General features: G+C 37.7%; 1 long non-coding RNA gene across 2 annotated transcripts in view; it reads left to right on the top strand.

Annotated features, from left to right (window-relative positions):
- LOC123385470 overlaps positions 1 to 24943 on the top strand; it is a 76036-nt gene that overhangs the window by 20356 nt on the left and 30737 nt on the right. For both annotated transcript variants that reach the window (XR_006598045.1, XR_006598046.1), the window contains one exon: positions 20277 to 20344. This is a non-coding gene — a long non-coding RNA (uncharacterized LOC123385470). The remainder of the gene's footprint in view (positions 1 to 20276; positions 20345 to 24943) is intronic.

Raw genomic sequence — 24943 nt, forward strand, 5'->3', positions numbered from 1 at the left:
TTTTTATATTTTTTTAATTAGAGAAGAGGTAAATTCTTACTTAAAGCAATATAACTTAGAAAATAAGGAACACAAATGCTGTGGAGTCAATTCAATATAATTATAAATCACAGATGATGATGGTGAGGATAATGATGATGCATACATTATGTAGCACTTACCATTTACCATGCACAATTTGAAGCATTTACATACACACACACACACACACACACACAGACGTACACACTCTCTGTGTATGTGTACATACATACATTTTATATAACTACTTTATGAATTAGTACCATGCTTATTTTCCTTTTACAGATGGGGGAAAATGAGGTACAGAGGTTTAGTAATATGCCCAAGATCACCATTAGTGAGTACCAACTATGTTAAAGATCTAGGTGTTTCTATGAGGATTTAATGACAGCTGGAAGACCCCACATTACTTCAGAACTGGTCTTGGATAGAGTAGATACGAGGAACATGGAACTTATCTTTAAAGCACTGACATGAAAATGAGATTAGAAAAGAGTAGGACATAATATCACATGTCAACCATATTTCAATTACAAGAGTGGGACAAAAGTCAATATATGGAGAATGCGATTTAAAAACTCAATGTAAAAACTTTCTTACATAGCTGGGGGCACTCGTCTGTTTGAAAATTGTTCTATTGTTCCCAAGGCAGGCAGAAAGGACGATTGACAGGACATACCTTTAGAAGTAGATGGACGTGGATTTGAAGCTCAGCTTTACAATACCTTTTTCTACCTGAATAACCAAGGACAAGTTACTATCTCGTCTACAATTCTGGTTACTCATTAATGGGCTGGACACATTTCTTTGCAGAATGTGAAAGGATTTTATGAGCATCCTGTGCAACAGAACCTAGCACAGATGGTTGGTTCAACAAGGTTATTTTACTGCAGTTTTCCTTCTTGCACCGTTGACTTCTCCTATGTCGTATACATTTCCTAATTTTATTCTCCCAGCCCTTTACTCCCTTCCTTCTTGCTCTCAGCAAAGCATCTTGCCTTCTACATCACGGAGAAGTACATCAGGTATATCAAGTATAAAGTAAACTTTATCAGTTTAACTTCCTCTAGTTGGGAGGACAGACACTAAACTAGCAAAGACTCCAACGTTCTGCAATTATAATCACGTATTCTCCAGAGGAAGCACAGTTCTGAGGATGTGTAATCTGTTGCCGTTTTGAAGGTACAACACACCACTGGGATAAGTGAGTCTTCATTTGTGACCTCTAGACTCTAGACATCAAAGTGGACTAGAGTGTCTATTAATATGAAGACTGTTGTTGTTGCTGTCACTCCCACTCCAGAACTTCTGAAGCAGTGTCTGTGGGGATGGGACCCTGTAATACGTATTCTTAGTAAGTTTCCCAGGTGCTTTTAATGACCTGACATTTGAATGTAACTGAGTCAATGAGTCAGGATTACATAATTTTCACTCACCGGGAGACTAATGCCTCCTGCACAGATAATAGAAAAATATTTGAAAGAAAAACTAGGTGAGACAAATAGAAATCTCTGTTATTTCTAGAAGAAAGCCATTTTTGTTCAACTCACCAGACGTTGCATGGATAGCTTTTGGTATTTACTTTCTTAACATATCTGTGTGATTCATACAGTGGCAGAGCAGACGACCTTTGCACTGAGGCTCCCTGTCTGCTACACATGACTTTACGTGATCCAGCTTCCCTTTACTACGCTCACCTCTTCTTTCTGCTCTGCCCCAGCTCCATGGGCCTCACTGCCTCATACACAAGGCACATTCCCCTCAGGGCTTTTACACTTGCTGCTATGTCTTTCCGGAAGTCTCTTAGATGCTCACAGTTTTGCTCTCTGACTTCCTTCAATCTTTGCCAAGTGGCCCTTCCTAATGAGGCTTTCTTGAGCTTGCCCATATAAAATTGCAACAAAAGGGGCACCTGGGCGGCTTAGTTAGTTAAGCGTCTGACTTTGGCTCACATCATGATAGCATGGCCCATGGGTGTAGCCCTGCACATTGGGCTCTGCCCTGACAGCTCCCAGCCTGGAGTTTGCTTTGGATTCTCCCTCTTTCTCCATCTCTCCCTTCCTGTCCCCCACTTGTTCTCTGTCTCTCTTAAAAATAAATAAACTTAAAAACATTGCAGGTACATCCTTGTCCAGGGTTCTCAACCCACCTTCCCTGGTTTGTTGCTTTCCAAAGCACTTAATAGCTTTGAATATGAAAAATTATTTATTTTATTACACGTCTCCCCAAACTGGATTATAAACTCCATAGTGGCAAGGCTTTAGTTATTTTTTTTTTCATTACTATAACTGGAGTGTCTAGAAAAGTACCTGACACATGAGTGTTCAATAAACACTTTTTGACTAACCTGCTATGTAAGTTTTCAACCTTCCATTAGTCAATAGAATCCACCTAAATGTATACATAACATGTAATTTCTTCCTCTTAGAATTTGAATTATTAGATGACAGGTAACATATTTACTTATTCAAATTCAGATAAAGTTTACATGTAAGTCAGAAAGTATATTTTTGATACCGTTATTTACATAAATAGCAATGGGGAAACATGATTACAAACAAAATAGTATAAACATAAAAACACTGGGACTTAATAGTAATTCAGCCGTGAAAGTTGACAGCTTCTTTTATTATTATCAGCCATGGAAAAGTGTATTATCTAAAGATTTTAGGTTTAAAAAAATTAAATCAGAGGAATAGCAGAAGGTAGTCCTTTCAAAGTTCTTAAGAAATATAAGAAAATTTCCTTATATGTTTGAATGATAAGAAGATGCTTGTTCTTTCTGATATGGTGGATTATAATTCAAATATTTTTCAACCACTCAAAATATATATAAATTTTGAAGAATTGGGGAGTGCATTACATTTTTTAGTTTAGTTTTTAGATACTTTCTCCCCTTATCTATCACTGTGTCTCACTGTTCCTTCTCTTCATATCTCACTAATCCTCTGCCTCCATTTTAGGGCAAACCACCTTCATCTCTGTTCTAAACAATCTCTACAGGTTATTCAACTGCATGTAGTACTTTAAAAATTGTTAAAGAGCTTTTCTCTTTTGCCTTTCTGATTATATGATTTTTTGTCTTAGTGTTCTGGAAACACCTGTCTGCCTCAAGATCTAGGGAGGGGGCTGTGTAAATGGAATTTGTTGCAGAATGAAGACTGAGAAATATGGTGTACATACCCTTCTTCCATGAGGGTATTTTGCAGGGAGACTATCTCTTGGTAGTGAAGTTTGTTGAGAGAGAATAATCTGAATTCTTCCACCTCCACTTTATTTTTACAAGAGGCAAGAGATTAGAACTCAGTGTTTCCTATTACTTAAAAAAATTTTTTAAATGTTTATTTTTGAGAGAGAGAGAGACAATCTGCAAGCAGGGGGAGAGGCAGAGAGAGAGGAAGACATAGAATCGGAAGCAGGCTCCAGGTTCTGAGCTGTCAGCACAGAGCCCCAAGCTCAAACTCAGGAACTGTGAGATCATGACCTGAACCAAAGTCAGTCGCTTAACCAACTGAGCTACCCAGGCACCCCTAGTGTTCCTATTATTGAGGAAATTTTTTCCATGTAATGGCACAGAGTGCCTCTTCCTGGTGTTAAGAAGATTTGACAGAACTGAAGTAACATGAAAACCTGGCTTTTTCTGATGATTTGGGGAGTGGAGAATATAGTGTAGAAGAGAGGGAGGGAAGGAGAAGGCTGGAGAAGGAGGAGAATCTGAAAGTCACCACACTTCCTTCTCCATTTCCTACTCCCATGAAATCACCCAGCTGGCCAGTACCTTGGAAATATCCAAATGACACCTTTAGGGGGAGAATCAGGGAGTAGAGAGGGAAGCTTGATGACAGTGTTTTCATCACAGAGAGATTAAACATCAAAGGAACCGTAAGTATCAGGTCTGATTAATCCTTACGCAGAATCAAACCTTTATTACGCCCCTCTGTGCTGACCAATGGGTAAGAGATAGGAGGAAGTTAAAGACAAATATGAAAACTTATAGACAAACAACACAATCCATATATTGTTATGCACACTTGTAATGTTGTTTTAATTAAATCCTGTGGGTAATTAGATTCTGTGATCTAAATCAAATTATCTCAATCCCATGTTTAAAAACCTTAATATCTTTCCTTTAGTATAATATACAAATCCTTAATATGCTAGGCCTAAGGTCTATGGAATCTGGCCTTTGCTTATTGAAATAATATCACCTTGCTCCAGCATCTGCCTGGGTCACAGGCTCCAAAAGATAATTTCAATTCCTTAAATGTGCCAAACACACTGCCACATAGGATCTGCCTAGGCCACTCCACTTACCATTTTTCACCTGTGTATTCTAACTTTTTCTCGAGTGCTTACCTGAAATGCTAGTTTCTATTAATTTTCCTATGATTTCTCAACCTATAATGGCTCTCACATTATTATAATAATAATTATTATTATTAGCATTCTCTCCTTTTCTTCTTTGCACTATAATATTCTGTAATTATATACTTACTTGTGGATGTCTGTTTCATGCCTGCAAGCTCTGTGTTTGGGGACTGTACATATTTTATTTATTCACCTCTACCTATTCATGGCCTGGAACATAATAGACATTCCATAGATTTAGAGAATTAAAACTAAATTTTTCCCATGAAAACTGGCCATATGTTATTTTCAAGGCCACTTTGAAATTCCTATAATTATATGAATTATATATGAAGTTTCTGTAATTACAACATCAACATTTTGTGGTGATTTATACTCTTTAGCACCTTTAATATTGTCTGGTCTAGTTTTAGCCCAAGTGATTTTAACCTCTAATAAATTGTCTTAAGTGAACTGGGTTTTTAAATGTGTATAAAGTCTTTGGAACGGGAGTAAAAGACAGATAAGAAATTATGAACTGCAACTAACTGGGAGTCATTCCTACTCATCAGTGACTCACTCTCATCATTAAGATTAAACACCAATAAACTACTGTTTCAGAGGTGCTCTTAGATCTTAGGAGAGAAAAAAAAAGATGTGTATAGAGAAAATGGAGTACAGTTAGCAATTTTCCTGTTACATTAACATGATGATTTGTGTTTGAAGAAATGAAAAAGAGTATATTTCCATGTGTTGGGACGTACTTGAACAACTCCAAGTGTGGATACATTTATTGCATGTGTGGTGAGATTACAATTTAAGGAGTCACAGGAGACTCTGAAGGTGTCTTTTTATTCTTAATGTCACAATGCCTCTGAGGATGGCTCTAGAATTTAGCAGAAATAACATCAAGTGAAGGGTTACAGAGTTTCCCTGTTTGCCCCGCTCCCTCATCAGCTGTGTGAGCTCAGGTAACTTGGTTAATTCTCTGAACTTTGGAGTCATTTGCTGAAAAATAGGGGCACATATAAATGGTCTCTATCATTGCTAATAAACATGAAGCACTAAACACTGCCACTTCACATAGTAGGTACTCAATTAATGGCAGATATTTAAAAAATTTTTTTAATGTTTTTTATTTATTTTTGAGAGAGACAGAGACAGAGCATGAGCAGGGGAGGGGCAGAGAGAGAGGGAGACACAGAATCTGAAGCAGGCTCCAGGCTCTGAGCTGTCAGCACAGAGCCTGGTGCGGGGCTCGAACCCACGAACTGTGAGGTCATGACCTGAGCTGAAGTCGGACGCTTAACCGACTGAGCCACCCAGGAACCCCAATAGCAGATATTTTACACCATAGAGCTGCTTTCAGCATACAGTGGCTGCATAAATACTGTGTGATACACAGTTCAGCCTCCAAGAACTTCTGTGGGTTGTACAAGTAAGAAGCATTAAAAGATCACTTACTTTTAACTCTTCATTATCGGGAGCATCATGTGAAAAGTGATTTTATTTTTCTTCTCCATTACACAGAATAACAATGAAATTGCTTATGCATTTATAAATGACTATCTTTGGGGCATGTCTACACAAAGTGGTAAAGAACTTATTGCTGAACTGAGGTCAAGCATGGTGTTCTGCACACACCAGGTACTCAATATATATCTGCTAGTTAGCTGTTGCCTTTTTTTTTAAACATTTGCTTTTCAGATTTTAGCCTTTTAACTTTTCTCTTGGGGTTCTTTTTCATATACACCTTAATCGTGCTTGTGCTCACTTTTTTTCTCATTTAAAAACTTTGATTGTTTCTGATTCACTGCTATTTCAGAATCATCCCTGTTGTTAAGACTTGTACTGGAGCAGCTGGGTGGCTCAGTGGGTTGAGCATCCAACTCTTGATTTCAGCTCAGGTCATGATCTCAGGGTCGTGAGATCAAGCCCTGCATCAGGCTCCACACTGAGTGCGAGACTCACTCTCTCTCCCTCTTCCCTTCTGTCCTGCTCGTGCTCTCACTCTCCCTAAAATAAAAAAATTAAATTAAAAAAAATTCTGTGTTAATGATAGTTCACTGCTCTCGCATTCAAATATGCCAGAAATACAAGTCATAATGACTCTGTACACAAATACATATTAAACAACCATTTTATAACTGAATAACTGAAGACATGGTTAATTAGTTAGCAACTGATATAAACCATCCACCAACTGGGAATTTGCATAGACTCATCGGTATGATCTGGTCAGTCACGTCAGTTGAGATAAAGTATTGTGCACGTTAGGAATATGAATGTAATAATATTGTTGACACTGGCACTTTGGAATTTAAAAATAGAGTCAAGATTTTAATCAGAAACTATTAATAATAATGGAAAATTTATATGTACAATAAAGAAGTATTAAAGTCTTTTTTTTTCAGGCAACATTGAAATCTTCATGTCCTCTTTCTACTTTGTCAAGAAGAGCCCTGTGTAAAGTTCTGTACACTTACTCTATTTCTTTTAGTTTTGTTTTCATCCAGACATTAGAGACTTTTGGATCTCTAACAAATACACAAAGTCTCTAAGAAGAAGGATTGCTAAATGTGAAATCTGTATTAAAGGAGCTGCTTCAAAAATGTGCTCTCTTTGAATATGAGAGATATTGAAGGAGGACACATGAAGAGAGGTATTTGGCAAGTGTAGCCAGCAAGTAATCAGTAGCCAGAGAATCACTAGATGTCCTTATTCAACTTATTAAAATTATTTATAGGACATCCTTACTTTCTTTACTGTTCTCTTCAATTATGAACAATAGATTCTTGACATTTTACATTGACATTTACTTAAATTTTCAACTCTACTGTGATCCTGATTACTGGTAATGAAATCGCACAAAATTTTAAAAAGTAAATTAAAAAAAAATTACCTTCACGTGTGTTTCTTATGTCATCGTTGGCAAAACATCAAGATAAGCAAGTAAACTCCATTTTCCGTACTTCCTTGGCTATTGTAAAATGGAGCTACAAAAATAAGATCCTGTAGGGTAAATACATAGACTGATCTTATGCAAAGAGCAGATAGGAAAGTATATTGGGATGTTAGCGACATGAATTTATCGCAAACGAGAGTGGTCGTATTTTCTGAAAGCAAACCTTGGGAAATGATTGACTAGAAATAGATTTAAGGATGAACTTCTGGAAGTGTAGATTTCTCCAAGAAATCAAAAGAATCTTGAAAGTAGAGGCCCTATGGGAGTCTATTTGAAAGTGAACATTAAACATTTCCCTCAAATCACCTTGGGAAATTCTAGGATTATCCTTTATCTTAGGAGAATTTCTGAATTGGGAGTGGGTAGGCTTATACACAGAGAGACCCTTTGGAAAAGACTGAGTTAGGCATAATCTCTTGGAGGTCTCTGTTATGGGGCCTTGTCAGGTCTCACAAAGCTTCCCTAGAATTTCAGATTGTGAGTTCCAAGGTCTAGAGTCCATCTACAGTAGACATAAACCAATGATATTTAGGCACAGAACACTTTTGACATGTCAGTTTCTGTCAGTGAGACCTGGTTATCAGGCATTTTCAAGGTAATTTATATGAAGAACCTCTAACAGTGCCAGTTATCAAAGCTGAGTGGAACAAATATGCAATCAAACTTTATTTATTTCACTTGAATATATGAATTAGTTCCTGCTGTTTTAACAAGTATCCAACTGGCATTCGTTAGAATTAAATGATGATCTCCAAGTGAGAAATATAGTATGTTAGTAATCATTAGCATTTTATTGACCAATTTGGAATCACTGAATAAAACTGAAATCAAACAAATGGCTGTTAGTATAGTAAATAAGAATAAGAAAAAAAGAAAAGATCTTTCCCCTGTTGCAATGTTCTTTTCAAATGATTAATGAGGAAATATGAACAGAAAGTTAAAAAAATAACCCACCTATCAGATTTAGCATTAGCCAAAGGGCACGGACCATAAAGTCAATTACTGAAATTCTTAGAGATTTCCAATTCCTATTTATATTTTGGAAATAGTGTCCTTAAAATTAACAGAATTAAAATCTGCAATATTTATGGTCTCAAATAAAACTTGTTTTCACTTTGTTTACTTAGCTAAGGTAACGAATTTTTGCATAAATATTTGAGTTTTATTGTTTTCCCAAGATGTTCACAATGCTTTCTTAATACTTTCTCTAATAGTGTTTTCCCTGTTTGGTGATACCACAAGGACATACAATGGTGTCTCCAACATTTTTATATTTTTTTATAAGGCAGGGAATTTAGAAAGTTGTGAATTCTTGAGGTAGGTCAGGGACTGCAGCAGTAGCGGTCTGTGAAGTCACACTGAAGGAAGTAAAAGAAAGGAGAAAAAGGAAAATAAAGAGAAGGATGGAATGGGGGAGAGTTCAGGAATTCATAGGGCACTACTTTCACGAGAAACATTACATGAGTCCTTTCATTTACTCCTTACACTTACCATGGATAAAAAACAGTGCTCTAATTTTAACATTAAAACCAATGAGGCCCAGATAGTTAAGTAACTAGTTAGACAGCTAGCCATTCTAAAAGAAGAAGGATTTGAACTCAAGTCTATCTTAAACCGTAGCACATTCATTTTCACTAACATCCTGGAGGGCCAGTATGTTTCAAAACTCTAATCAGTATTTAGACACTATGTGAACAGGGATAAAGCCTGATGGTGAAAGTTGCAGACTTGCAAAACTCCAGTGCACATTCCCACCAGGTCTCTTATGGTAAGTTAAGAGGGGTGGTTAGAAAAAAACAGGTCCCACAGATATGCCTTGGGGTCAGACACAGATAAGGCTGAGAATTTGAATCCTCGAATCTGTCCAAATATTCTTCCTTTTTTTAAAAGTAGACTTCCCAGCCAGTGCAGGGCTTGAACTCACGACCCTGAGACCAAGACCTGAGGTGACATCAAGAGTTGGACGCTTAATCAACTGAGCCACTGATGTACCCCTGTCTGAACATACCTTTCTAATGGAGTAACCCCTCCTACCATTCTGCCTTTCCCAACTACTTATTCCTGTCTAAGAGAACCAGTCTTGTCCCACATTAAGAATTAAAGCCACAACAAACAAAACAAAACAAAACAAAACAAAACTTCAAATGATGTTACCTGGGGCAGATACTTCATAAGGAGGCATTGATTCTCTTTGGTATGCACTCCCAATGTCCCTCATTGACTCCATGTCCCAAATGAGAATTAAGTCCAAGCATAGCACAGAGAGATAAATTGGGGCCTCCTCCAGGAGAAGACTGCTATTATACCAAGACAGTTGTTGTCTGGCAGGAAATTCTCTTCACTAAGGCATTAAGGAATACGTCGCTGAGGGGATCACTGGAATTCATGAAACGGGGTTGTACTCTGTAGGCTAGAGAAGACAGTGAGCTCTGCTGCAATGGAATTAGGCTCCCTGGTGGAAAAGATGGGACCCCAGAGTGGTAGAGGTCAGGTGTTCGCATGTAACCTTTAGAGATAGAGTGGGCACAATTACCATAATTAGCCACAGAGGTCTAGAGCAGTGGCTAATTATTCCCAGGGCTCTGGGAATGAAGTAGCTGAGCGGCCTCCTAATTGCTGTTTGACTTAGGTAAGCAGAAAAATTCCAGGTCTGCTGAGCAAAAACAAGACTTGAAGTAGTGTAGTGGGGTTCATGGCCTCTTACTCAATCCTAAACCTAAATGATCTCATGGACCAGAATGACTTAATTGGCAGGAAGGCCAGCCCTTTTTGAGGAAAGACTCTTGGAAAGGGCCTCAACTCTTTACTGTGAATCTCCCTCCAAGTCCTCTCTGGAGGCTTAATCCCTTAATAATGTGACTGAAAAAAAGCAAATAACCAGACCATAGGTGATTATTAGATACTGGCTCTGAACGGAACAGGGACTAGTGGAGATTAGGTGAAAGACAAAGTCTTGGCAAAGTCAATGTTACCCCAAATTCTCTGGGATTGTTTCTCCTGTTAACTCCCTAGTCCTGAACTATTTGAAGCAAACATACACTAACTGGTTCTCTATACGATGGAATGAGGCTAGAGCAGACAGTGAGGTCTGCTGCAGTGGAATTAGGGATCCCAGAGTGGCAGAGGTCAAGTGTTGGCAGGTAACCTTCAGAGATATAGTGGGCACAATTACTCTAATTAGCCAAGGAATTCTATAGCAGTGGCTAATTATTATAGAAATGTTCCATACAACTTCCTCTTATGGGATCCTCCCCCCTGAGATGCAATACTCAATCAAAAGCAATACCACATTCTTGGTGGATACTGCCGACACCATTAAGAACTTAAGAGATAACAGAGTAAATGTTTCTATTTTATACCCATTTGACTTTCCTGCTTGACTACTGCAAAAATTAGAAGGATCATGGAGAATGACTGTTGATTATAACAACCTTAATCAGATGTTCTGGATATATGTTCACTGGAGCAAATGAAAAGTAACGTTGACCGTGGTATGCTATGTTATTACCCTAAAAACATTGTCTTATTTGCCAGCTACTTAACATAATCCGAGACAGTGTGCATTCATGTATCGGGGACAGCAGCACTATTTACCTTTTTTTGTTTTTATTCTATGACAAATCTTTTGCTTTCTGTCTTAATCTCACATGGAGGAAACTTTGTTGTTTACTTGTGGCATTCCATAGCCTACACACTGATTCATTGCCTTATGCTAACTGAAGCTGGTCAGAAGGAAGTTACAAGCACCATAGTTGCTTTAGTGATATACATGAAGGCCTGCCAAGTCCATGTCAGGAAGGCATGTCTGGGGATACTTTCCTAAAGTAAAAGACAAGGTGCTGCACTTGTTACTACCCTCCAAAGAGAAAAAAAGGCAGAAATGCTTAATTTACTTCTGTAAAATTTGGTGCAAATGTATAAAATATCTGGGCATGTTATTTTTTAATGTTTGTTTATTTTTGAAAGTGAGAGAGAGACAGAGCATGAGCGGGGAAGGGGTAGAGATAGAGGAAGACACAGAATTCAAAGTAGGCTCCAGGCTTTGAGCTGTCAGCACAGAGCCTGACGTGGGGCTGGAACTTATGGACAGTGAGAACATGACCTGCACTGAATTCGAACACTTAACTGACTGAGCCACCCAGGCGTCCCAGGCATGTTATTTTAATATATTTACCAGGTAGCGTATAAGGCTGCAGTTTTGAATAAGGCCCAAAGCAAGAGAAGGCTACACAGCAGGCCTAGGCTATAGTGCAATCATCCTGACATATGGACCTTATAACCCAGCAGGCACAATGATGAAGGGGACTGTGGTATACATAGATATTTTATGAGATCTCTGCCACATCTGAACATGACAATAACAATGGAGACCACTTGGGTTTTACATTAGATCCATGCCCTATTCTGCCAGTGATTATTCTCCATTTGAAAAGTAGCTCCTGGTGTACACCTGGGTTTTGGTAAATAAACCCCAATTGCCTAATCATGGGACACCAAGTGAGTTTATGATGCAAGTTGCCCAAAATGGAAAAGCAGACAAGAACAGATTCTAAGGGGTACAATGCTGAGGGATGAATTGTGCTGATTTTTCTGTTTCTTCTTCCAGTTCAGTTCTTTACTCTTTTTACCCTGCTGTGTGCTCTGAAGTATATCCTGGGCCCCCTTGCACCTGCAGCTTCTAGTTGTGTTTGGCCAGTGAGAAGTAATGAAATGGAGGGCAGTGGGAAATTGATTACTACTTTATTTCCTTTGCCTCCTCTCTGCTGAGCTGAGGTTTCACAATAGTTGTGTTTCCTCTCTAGATCAACACCTCCTTTCCCTAATGGCCACAACTAAAACTCCTTGAAACAGTCTGAGAATAGTGTTGCCCCCCACACCCCCACCCAAACCCGTTGCTAGTCCTTGGGAACTTCAACATTCTCTTTTGTTGCTCCTAACCTATTTCACACCTCTGTAAATAGTTCCTTTATTTAACTCTCAGCCATTATTCCTTTGAGTATGCAATCATTTTTTTGTCCCCTCAGAATCAATGACAGAATGAAAAGAGGATCCTGGGAAAATATCAGGTCATACTGTACTATGCATTTATGGGCTTTTCAGTAAGAGATAAATAAAACCTATCTCTTTTAAAGATACTGTTACTTTGGGGTTTTCTATTGTAGGCAGCCAAGCATAATCCTCAATGATATAATTCCTCACTTTGGTAACTCTTTCTCCCACTTGCCTGGAAAGTGCCGCTGTTTTGGACTCATCCCACTATCCACTGTATCCCATAGATGTCTCTCCTTCCTCTGAGTATCAACAGACTTAGTGCCTTTACTGCTTATTTTGGGCTGAGAATGTCTAAAATGTATCATTATCTACCATTCCCATATCATCCACTGTCCCTTAACCAAAATTCAGCCAACATGCCCTGAACTCAGTAGGTAATCAATGTATGTTGTTGATAAGATGGTATTTCCCCCATTTATTTAGGAGGAGTCAAATTTCATAGCCTTTTAAGTGCAGAAGACTGATAGTTTAAGTAGTTTCTTTCTGGATTCTTGCCATAAGTCTGTCTTATGACAAGCTTTTTTTTTTTTTTCCTCTGACTCTGCCAGAAAAGCAATGTGGAAGACTATCAGTGGGGGATGCTTTAGTAAAGAGGGAAGAAGAGACTCAGGCCGTGTCATCTGGCTCCACGGTCACGTGCTAGGGCAGCCTCTGGTGCACATGGTCCTCAAAGACCTTTCTGCAGGTTGTGATCCTGTCAATCTTCTCATTTCACTCCGGTGAAAACTCCTCTTTCTTACCCACACCTATTCTTCCAAAAGCTGTAGCTGAGACTGCTAGTCCCTCACTAAAGGATGATTTTTGTCAGTCTGTGTGTGACTGGCACATATCTCGTGAGATTAGAGGCACTAGAAGGGCAAAGGCTTTTTCTGCCTTGGGTACTTTTATATCCTTAGTGGCTAACACATGCCTGCGTTATAGCAGAAAGTCAAAGGAGTAATTTTACATAAAATAGTAAACACATCTCCAAGATCTCAGTCAAAATCCAGCATAGTATTCCTCCATAAAATCTTCCTTTCTACTATTTTTCGTCACCTTCAAAATGCTACATGTGATAGATTTTACTCCCTCTATAATTCCATAGTAATTCATATGTTTCTCTTATACATATTTGTTATTTGTCATGCTACCTCACAATTACATGTGTGTTTCCTACTAGCCTATGTCATTATCAAGCATAGTAGCTATACAACTGAGTGCTTAAACACCTGGGCTCTGAATTCCAGCTCTGCTACTTTATACCTATGTCTTCTTAAGTTAATGTAACTGCTAAGAGTCAGTTTCCTTATTTGTAAAGTGGAGACAATTTATTTATCCATGTATTTATCATTGATGTGTTTGTTATGTGTTAGGTGCCAAGGTAGGTATTGGTGATAGAGTTAAGAGAAAAGAAAAAGAAAAAGGAAAGGAAAGAAGAGGAAAAGAAAGGAAAGTGGACAATGTCCTTGCCCTGATAGACAGCACCTTCTAGCTATAGATATATCCATATCTAGCCATGTCAAGATCTTCAAAACAAGCAAACAATACAATTTCATACATTTACAAGTCATCCAAAAAAATAAAGGAAGATAAGGGAGTAGAGCTTGATAGAGCTGGCAGACGGTCCTGGTGTTTGTTAGGGAAGCTGATTTGTGAATTGAAGAAGACCCTCAAGTCCTTATGTTCTGTTTCTTCTCCTTGAGGCATTGGTATGATTACACATTCTATTGTCTCTGGAGTTAGGCATGACCTTGTGAATTGCTTTGGCTCATGAAAGGTGGACAGAAGGGAGTCTCATGCAGAAGCTTTAAGACAAGCCAATTAAAATTTGCTGTAACTTCTTTCCCCTCCTGGAATTATTATGGAAATATTTATTGAGAAGGGGCCTTCATTAGCTTAGGGGACCCACACTGGACATCGGCCCATGATTTGAGAATTGTTTTTGCTACAGCGTAACCTATGTATCCTTACTGACACATGCCTCTCATCACAATGTCTGTCACCCAGAAAGTGCTCGTAAGTTCTTCTTATTATTAATTTTATTTGGGTAACATTTGTATTGCCAATGTTGAAACATAGTAGGGAGTCAATATCTTTTTCCTAATAAGCATGAGTTTTAAGGCATTAAAGTGCAAGTCTTTCGAGCCTACCTTCACAGATAGGAAAAGTAAAGTCCAAGTAATTCAAATTACCTGTCAGAGGGGGCACAGTGTCAGCCTGCAGATCCAAAGAGGACCCCCGGGGGGAAAATTAAACTTTAGGTTTCTAATGCTATTTTTCTATTGATTAGCAATATAAAACTAGATACACACACTTTTGAAGTTATTTTATTCGACAACATAATAAATCTAATTATAAATTCAGAAAACCTTTAAAAATCAAGTATATAAATAAAAAATGTTAACTCAAGTAAAATACTATTAGGAATAGGAAACTTTGCCTCAAAATGCCAATATAAACTAACAATGGTTATTTATTTTGAGCCACAAAATTAAATTTTAAAAGAAATAACTAAGTAACTTAACCAGACAGAAATGTCTGTTTGAACTGAAATATAGCTCAGTTTCTCTTAAACCTTTGCAAGGGAGCCACAGGAAAAAAACCCATAACTTTTTCTTGTGGCAGAAATTGCTAACAGCACCAGAGTAAATCTGCTGGTTGTGAAACATGTAAGGACAGATCTGGAGAAGGGGGAGAAATGCAAAACACATCAGAGGCAATTTTTCAGTGGATAAAATTAAATCAAAGGAAAAAGCAAGTTTACTGGGACATAAATATAAATGATAAAATGAGAACTACATTTTCTAAAATAAGAATGTGTCCCTTACGTATTTGAGTACTATCTATGAAATCAACTCCATGATTTAAAATTCTATAAATGAAATTTTAAATATTCTATTTCTGATGTATACTAAAAACTAGTGAATTGATTATATTGTTTCTTTTTAGAGCTCGCTAGCTACCACAACAACTGCTGGAGCAAAAGAATAAAATTGAATTTGTATTATATGTTGATGACAAATACAGTACGATCACAATAGTAGCTTTAATAGACTTGACTTGAAATAATGTGCTTTAATAGGCTTGATTTGAAAATATGCAGGTAATGGTTTTTCTAAGTTGTTGAAATAACCAATACAATTTCGTCCACTCTGGGAACTGAACAAGAAAAAAATTAGTCAGTAGACTAGGCCATAGAGTTACACTGCACTTTAATTTTCCTGTTGTTTTACAAGACATGTTAACCTAAATAGAACAGATTTGTGAAATGTGTTCTAGTAAGAATGAGAAATTGCCTTTTGCTTTGCTTTTAGATTTTTTTCTTTTTATTCCAAGCTTGTAGCGCTGATTATGTGACTATCAAACGAAACCTTAACCAATCAACCAAGTTTCCAGAAAGAGTTTTCTAGGAACTGCATGGTTCAATTTGTGTAGGTATAAAAAACAAACACACCCATACAAAAATTACTACAACAATAAAAATGACGTAGTTCTTAAGTTTGTATCAATAAAAGTTTATTTTAATTGATCTGTATATTTATTTCAGTTGACAAGTAGCTTTTAATTTGGAAAATAGAATATAAAAATCTTTTCAAATAGTAAACCATTAAGAAAAATAATTATTTTTCAAGGAAGAGATATTCATATATATCCTATATTAAGTCATATATACGCTCTCTATGACTATATACACACACATTCCACATATAGAGGCATACGTATGTATATGTGTGGCTTCAAGTCTGTGTTTGTGTACAATATTGGAAACAATATGAACAAAGTTTGAACTTATTTCTTTCTCATTTGTTTGAGAGAGAGCCTGCAAGTGGGGGAGAGGGAGAGAGAGAGAGACAGAATTGTAAGCAAGCTCCCCCGTGACACGGGGCTTGATTCCACAACCATGGGATCATGACCTGAGCTGAAATCAAGAGTTGGATGCTCAACCGACTGAGCCACCTGCATGCCTCAATTTCTTTTGTGATAAAGTGAAAGCACAGTTCCTGTCGTTTTCTTGAGTTCAGTGAGGTTGCTTTAAATGGCTTGACATGGGGCGCATGGGTGGCTCAGTCGGTTAAGCGTCCGACTTCAGCTCAGGTCAAGATCTCGGGGTCCGTGAGTTCGAGCCCCGCGTCGTGCTCTGGGCTGATGGCTCGGAATCTGGAACCTGCTTCTGATTCTGTGTCTCCCTCTCTCTCTGCCCCTCCCCCGTTCATGCTCTGTCTCTCTCTGTCTCAAAAATAAATAAACATTAAAAAATAAATAAATAAATGGCTTGACACAACTGTATTAGCAGGGGTAGTCATACTCCCCTGAGTTTCTAAAATGTATTAAAATAAAAGACTCTTCCACTAACAAATTCTACTAGAATTATCAATTCTTCACCACTGAAGTTTAGTCATTAGGCAGATGGATGGGTTTTTACTCCTCCTATCATTTTTAATTGTCATGGAATTACATTTATCCTCCCTAAACCAGTACAATGTATGCTGTTCTTGCTTCAGTTGAAAGGGATGCACCCTAGAAGAGATAAATTATTCCATTATCACCAAAACATTTATTAAATGTCCATATTTTTAGGAGGCAGGGATGAATGTTATAGATGGGAATTAATTAGGCTCAATTCCTGCCTCATTGGAGGTTAGAGTGTAAGATGTCCAGACAGCAATGATGCAGGCATTTTAAGGCCATGCATCAAACACGGGGAAAGAGATGAGTTAAGTAAGTTTCTATCAAGAACATTTGCACCCTTGAGCAAAGTATATCAGTGAACTGGGTGAAAAAGGACACCCTCGGGTGATGCATGTCATGGTGATTCACAACCACTCCACCAATCATGTAGGAAAGACCCCTGCCGAAATCCCAGGATTTAACTGAGTGCTGTTCAGGATAAGAAGGGGTAGGCACAGTGGGATTTTCCCTAAATCTTCCATATCTCATCTCAGAAATTACTGAAGGGAAGGGATTGCCAGCTACATCTGCTCTACATATTTTGTAAATGTCTTATGTGCTGGGGGGAAGAGGGGTCAAATAGGGAATAAGCCACTTATTGGCAAACATCATGGAGAACTACACTAGAGCAGTGGACACCTTTCATACTGGTAGAGTTTTAAGTAAGTGCTTAGAGAATTACACCCATTTCACATATCAGATATCCCTAATACACCAATATATCACTACCTCTCCTTTACTACCCACCGCTAGGTGGTTCCCGGATCTTACTAATTCTACCACATTTCTATTGCTCAACTTATCTCTCCTTCATCTTTTGCAAAACAAACCAAATTAACATAGATTGCTAATGTTTTCTTTTTTTTTCTTTTTTTAAATGTTTTTATTTTAGAGAAAGAGAGTGCCTATGAGAGCAGGAAGGAAGGGCAGAAGGAGAGGGAGAGAGAGAGGGGGAGAGAAAGAGAGAGAGAGAGAGAGAGAGAGAGAGAGAGAGAGAGAGAGAATCTCAAGCAGGCTCCACGTTCAGTGCAGAGCCTGACACAGGGATCAATCCCACGACCCTGGGATCATGACCTAAGTCATAATTAAGAATCAGTCATTCAACCAACTGAGCCACCCATGTACCCCTGTTTATCTTTTCTTTCTGAATAACTGCCTAGCCATTTTTTTTCTCTCTAGTCTGTCTACCAATTCTTTCCATAATAGGTCCATGTGGCCTATTAATTTGAGATTAATTTTTTTCAAAAATATGCATCATATTATACATTTTTCACTTAAAAAAATCCAAGAGCTTTCCATCAGTTAGACAATGAATGCTTGACTCATGAAATTAACACGTAAATGACTCTGATGTATCAGTTTTTTCTTCAAGAACTGTTCCCTCACTGCCTTCCTGTTCCCCCATCTCAGCCATGAGCTTGATGAATGAATGCATTGTGAGTTTTCCCGCCTATCTGTATGTATATATATTGTTCCCTCGGCTCGAAATATTGTTGTCGTTCTTCTCCACTTGAAGAGCCCTTTATTTACCTCCAATATCAAGTCTAAATGTCGTCTCTTTTACATAGATTTCTGGTGTGTTCCGAGTCAGCTCAGCACTCCCTACTGTTTTACCCATTACATTTTATGGGTCTGATTCTTCCAATGTAGGAGAGCTCTTAGAAGGCAGACACGGTCTTGTTCATGCATCCTCACTTGCCAACACTATCGGTGAATTAATATCATTTTCTTACGTGTTGATTTTTATTTTTATAGTTATTTCAAGCACATCATTTCATTTTATGCTTTCCATAAGTTTGTAAAGTATTACACAGCAGATGTTGTTCCCATATAACAGATAAGGAAATTGAGTATTAAAGCCAACACATCACTGAGAGCTTTTGCTTTGTTTTAAATATTTGCTTTGTTTTGTTTTACTTACATTACAGCTTAATATCTTTCCAGCATATTATGGCATTTGTTTTATAAACATTACATTTAATCACATGTGAGTGTGTATGTGTTTCCCTCTGCTATGGGGTAAAAAGAAAAACTACCCTTTTGCATGTATATGACTTTCTTTGAACATTCATTAAAGATCAGCATATTATAAACAACAAAAAAACCCTCTTATCCCTTACTTCTTTCATTTTGACTCTAACCTCATCATGACATAAAACTACTGCTTGACAGATGATCCAACCAAGGTATTATAAAACATTCTTGATAGGTGCTTTAGGTTAATGATTTATGAAATAATTGTTGAGGTCAACTACTATGAACAGAGCATTCCAAAAGTCTTAGTACAAAAGTTCTAATAGATCATATCCTTTGTGCACTTTAGGGGAGGTAACCATAAATTTATTTTGATAATGTCTATGTCAGTTGGTATGTTTTATTTTTTTTCATGCAAAAGAATGAGTATTAGTATAAGGGAAAAACCTGTGATTAATAGAGGCAAATGCAAAAGGAACTAGTTAATGTTGTTCCTACATTTCTATGTTGAAAATAAACCAGATTAAGTTTTCAGCATATATGAGAGGAAAGAGGGGAAATAATTATTAGCCAATAAAACCAACTCATTTTTCTTTCCAGAAAACAGCAAGATTTAGGAACATAGATAGGGAAATATTGAGAGAAAGAACATTCAGGCATTTTTAGAACTCTTAAAAGGAAAGGCAAATGACTAGATGATGGGTTTTGTGGGATAATCCTGTGTTTTCCTATACACGACAAAGTCACTCAGGCAGCTGTCAGTGGGGCACATTGCTTCAATTGCTTCTATAGTGGCTGTGATGGTTTTGTCCTGGCTCATTCACATTCGGGAGCCCGATCCCATTTGTGTGCACAGCCCTGCATTTATAAGCCGATGCCTGAGATCGGTTAGTGATTTTCTTCTGACCAAATGTGTGTGTACAAATATCTCCTCTTATCTGAACATTTTGAGGAAAGTTTGGTAAATAGTGCAAGAATCAGGAGGGAAGACATAAATCAAAAGTAAAATCATGATTTCAACGCCTTGAACTCTTGCTGTGTATTTTGTCACTCTTGGGCCTTACTCAAATGGTTAATGAGACCAAAACTATTTGAAATGCATGTCTCTAAAATTTAAGTGGGATGCCACCACATTTGAGCAAAGAGCTATTAAAATGATGAAATCATTATATTGGGTCCAAGGATGAAAGACCTTGTAAATATTTAGTCTTTCTCAGTCACAAACCACTTAAATGGATGAATATAGTCTAGTCATTGGTTTATGGTTCTAATAACCTCCAGGAAATGTCAAATTCACATGCTGTCCCAGAACACAAGATTTAGCTTTTGGATTTTTAATTTAACTAAAAGATGTGTAAAAGCACACAGTCATCCAGCTCCCTATTGGCTCCACATCTGTGTAGGATTATATGCAAACAATGTTTGAGTTAGCATTGGCAGTCACATAGGCTTGCTAGCTGAAATGTAATTAATTGTATTTTTTTTTAAGGTAGACAAAATGAATGAAGGAGGACAATTTGGAGAAGCACTGTTTTCAGCAATAATCTTACATATGAGGTAAGGCTCAAAGTTGCCAAAATGGAATCTGGAAATAGAGATACATCAGCCTTATGTCTAAAGTAAATCATAATTGTTCCGAAAATGATTAACGCTGGGTGACAGCCAATGTTCCTTTGATAAAATAGTACTTAGTCTGATTCTACAATTGAGCAGACAGGAAATGGCTCACCTTTGGTAATGAATTAACTCTTTCCTATAGGACTTCAGTAATTCCTAAACCTAAGCCCTCAAAATGTCTAGGATACTAGGAAATTAAACAGAGTTTCCAAGGGTAGCAAACAGTTATTCTTTCTCTATAATTATCTTACATTCCTTAGTTTTACTCTTATCTGAAGATTATGTTGGACAATATACCTATTGCTGAGGGAACTTAAAAATTCTCTCTGTTGATTTGGCTTCCTCAAAGTAGAAGTTCATAAACAATGGCATGGCAGTACTCCTTGGTGACATTTTCAGCCTGCAAAAGTTACACAAAATATTTTTCAATACTTGATAATAAAGTGAGACACAAGCAGAGCAAATTTCTACAATTTGTCAAATGTAGTCCATAAATTTGTAATAAGATTTGCAATTTCCTGATTCCTGAAATGCAAAAAACAAAAAGCAAAAAAAACCTTGAAATACCCCCCCCCCCAACCTAAAACAACAAAGTATGAAGCTGGGTCTCCTTCATCATACTGTGTATTTAAATGCCTCTGTTAGACACATGTCTCCCCATTCCACACCATGCACCCTATATGCAACGTTGCCAAGCCCAGGCTCTTCCTTCCCATGGGGATAAGTTAAATCCATCTAGAAAATGATTCGATCTGCAGAATGCAGATCATTTTAAACTGGAATGAAGAATAAAGCCTTGGAGACAGCACAGAATGTGGTTATAGTAGTCCACGTTAAAAATGACCAGAGCATCAACAAGGGATTTGGCTGCTAGACTAGTGTGGTTATTAATGGACAAATGCTCTTTCCTCAACCGGGGAACTGCTTCTACTCCTTGTGGTTATGGGAATAGGAAATGGAAGGAGACAACACTTTACTGGCAGACACATTACTGACCCTGCAGAGGCAGCAAGAATAATGAGCAGAGAAGGCTTTAGAGAAGAGTGTCCTGCCAAGCAGAATAATTGCTACAAGAAGTACAGGATACATTGGACATGATGGTGACTGGGTTGGATCATCCTCTATCAGAGTAGGGTGGATCAACCAAATGTGCTGGTGAATCAAATTATCCTAGAATGTTGAAATCACTGGGTAGGAAGCAAGGGCATCCTAATTCCTGTCCATTTATGAGTCATGGATATTTGAAGGAACCAACTTTTTATGTCAGTTATGACACATGTAGACAGCTACTTGCTACCCATATATCTGGAATGGTCCTGAGTTCAGATATCCATTATGCAATCTGAATATGTTGTGATATATTTTGCTTTAATCAGTATTGCAATATATCAATATGTCGTGATATATTTTTGCTTTAATCAATATTGCAATCAAAATTGTGTAGAAATGCAGTTTTAGACTAGAACAACTCTCCAAGACATGCTTAAAACCAACCAACAAACAAAAGGGTTACGATGTTTTTTTGTAATTACAAGTTTTTGCAGTTATGTTTGGTTAGAAATGAACAAATATTAAATGTATGTTTTTTGGTTTGATATTTTGCTTATTTTGCGTCTCAAAACTATTTACTTATGACAGAATCAAATCCTTGTGAAAAACATATCTGGAACAGAGTCAAGACAATATAATGCATCAAAGAGATGAAGGAGAAATAAATAATGAAAGAACATAAATAAATAAAATAAAGTGAGAAAGCAAGCCATGTTACTGTAGGCTAAATGATATCTAGACGGGCCCCTCCTTAGAAACAGATATTCTGTTTAGTGTTTTTTCTCTTTTCTCTAACACCTTGACTTAGGGAGCCCAAAGAATAGCTTCTCCTGAGAACAAAAGCACAATTAAAGGAGTCATGCAGAGGGACAAACCAGTCCTCACCTCTGCCACTTAGAACTTGACACATAAGTGGATAATTTCTGAAGCAAGACAGCTTTTGCAGAACTATATTTTTGAGATGCTTAAAATTCCTCCACTAACGATATATTCTTCCACTTGTGATTTATTATTGAATTTTAGAGCAGGAACTTATCAAAGCTTTTTGGGGTCTCTAAAGAAACAATTTGTTGAAATGAAACTGCCCCTGGTAAGGGTCAGAACATTATGAGCAGGCACTCGGGCGGTTTTCTTCATAATCATGTTAGAAAATCTTGCTTGCTGGAAAGGGAAAATAAGATGACCCCTCTAAGGAGCTATGGGAAAAGGAAAATAGGTGCTTTGAGTGGGAAGCAATGCAAGTGAAAAGGTATTAAAATGGACTTTCTTTGGATCCCTGCCTTTTCTGCTGTTTGCCCCCACTCTGCATACAAAGGGGTCCAGCTCTGGCTGCTCTTCCTGATGATATTATTGGCAGTCAGCTGAAAGTCTGCACAGAGAATGCCACAGTCACGGCAGGATTGTTTCTGTATTGAAAAAGCAGAGAGCAACTTCTTGGCACTCCATCAGAAGAGATGTGATTTCCTAACGAAAGTGGAATGCTCGGTCAGAAGAGTTGTTGGAACTTCCCCCTCTGCCATGAAACCTGGTGAATGGTTTGAGTTTTTCCAAAATTATTTCAAATTGAGCTGCTAGGAGGCTGTGCCGACCGTTCCAATTTTCCTCTCAATTTTGCATTTTGTTGGATGCTTCCCTCAAGTCTTCCAGTGTAGTTCAGTCATTAGTCAGAGCTGGAAGGTTTATTATTTATTTTGACAGTCACCAGCCTATTTTGTCAAACAGTACACATTACTGCTCCATTTGACAGGTGTTACTCTTAAAATCCTTCAGTTTCTTTTTCCTCCTTTGAGCGAGGCTTCTGTGTCTGCTGTCTTGTTTGCCTTCCCAAAGGAAGCACGGTACATTTTCTGGTTGATAAAAGCTTTATGTTGTTGCTACTTTTCAGTGACAGATTAGGCAGCCATTGGTCAAAAACTTTTTTCTTGATTTAATCTAAATTTTGGTGATGTGCTTAAGCTGGGATCCAGTGGGAGATTAAATAGAAGGATAAAAGAAAGGATGGTGGGCACAGTGTAACTAGAGGCAAGAAAGCACTGCCATTTCGCCGAAAGATGAATATTATGAGGTTACAGAGGTCAAAACGAGCTTTAAGTTTAACGGTGTGAGGATTAGGCTAGAGGGAAAAAAAGCCACATCATTTATTTGTTGCTCTTACAAAAGGAAAATGCATGTGACCATAATGACCTAGAAGAGAATGGTAGGTTGGATGAAAGAGGTTAGGTAGGTCTTTGTGGAGAAGATGGCTTCTGAATTGATTTAAAAAAAATAATGTTTATTTCTTTTTGAGGTGAGAGAAGAGAGAGAGAGAGAGAGAGAGAGAGACAGAGAGAGAATGAGTGGGGGAGGGGAAGAGAGAGAGGAAGACACAGAATCTGAAGCAGGCTCCAGGCTCTGAGCTGTCAGCACAGAGCCTAATGCAGGGCTTGAGCTCACAGACCATGAGATCATGACCTGAGCCTAAATGAGAGGTTTAATCGACTGTCCCACCTAGGCGCTCCATGAATTGATTTTTAAAGGTAAATGGTAATACAGACAAAAGAAGAGGTAGTGAGAAGGGCTTTCTATAATGATGCCAATATAGGTGGGATGGTGAATTTGATTTTGGATATGTCGCTTAAAACATATTATGAAGTGTTTGGGAATGAAGTTTTCTCTGATATTCATGGCCCATCACTGTTATCCATTTGGTTGGCTAACTTCCTTATCTACTCAAGTGTCATTTCCTCAGGAAGACTTCTGACTTCTGACTTGCTGACAGTGTGGAGCCTGCTTGGGATTCTCTCTCTCTTCCTCTCTTTGTCTCTCCCTTGCTTTCTCTCTTTCTCTCTCTCTTTCTCTCTCTCTCAAAGTAAATAAATAAACTTAATAAAATAAAGTAAAGTAAAATAAAATAAAATAGGTATGATACTTTCATCTCAGGATGATTGTGGAGATTAGTTTTGAAAAAAAAAAAAAAACTTTCTAGAAGGCCTGAATTTGTTAAGTACTCACCAAATGCAAATTTATAACTTCATGAAATCTTTCTATAGCACTCATCTGCACCATACTGATTGGTAACACTTTAAGTACATGCTATATCTTCACAATTAAGGAGTAAACTACTTGAAGGCAGTGACTTCCCAGATCCTTGGCATAGGGCCATACACATTTAGAATTTGGAACATGATAAAGTCTGTTGATTAAGGCATTAACATTACTTTAAAAATATAAGCACCATTTTGGGGGGAGTAAATGTGAACTCACTGGCTTTACTGGAATTAAGACAATGTGTATTAGTTTGTTATTGTTTTGCATTCTACATTATGCTGTCTTCTCTATAAGGCAAACTTTACTTAAAAGAAATGTATATAAGAAAATAAGAGGGCTAGTGTTTTGACAGTCAGAGGAGGGTTTTCAAAACCTAATGCCAGATGTTAGGTCAATCTTGGGAATCATGGTCATTTTAGTTTTACATTAAGAATTTTATGTCTCTTTTTAAGACATCCAATA

Source organism: Felis catus, chromosome B2 (assembly GCF_018350175.1).
Source record: "Felis catus isolate Fca126 chromosome B2, F.catus_Fca126_mat1.0, whole genome shotgun sequence".
Lineage (NCBI taxonomy): Eukaryota > Metazoa > Chordata > Mammalia > Carnivora > Felidae > Felis > Felis catus.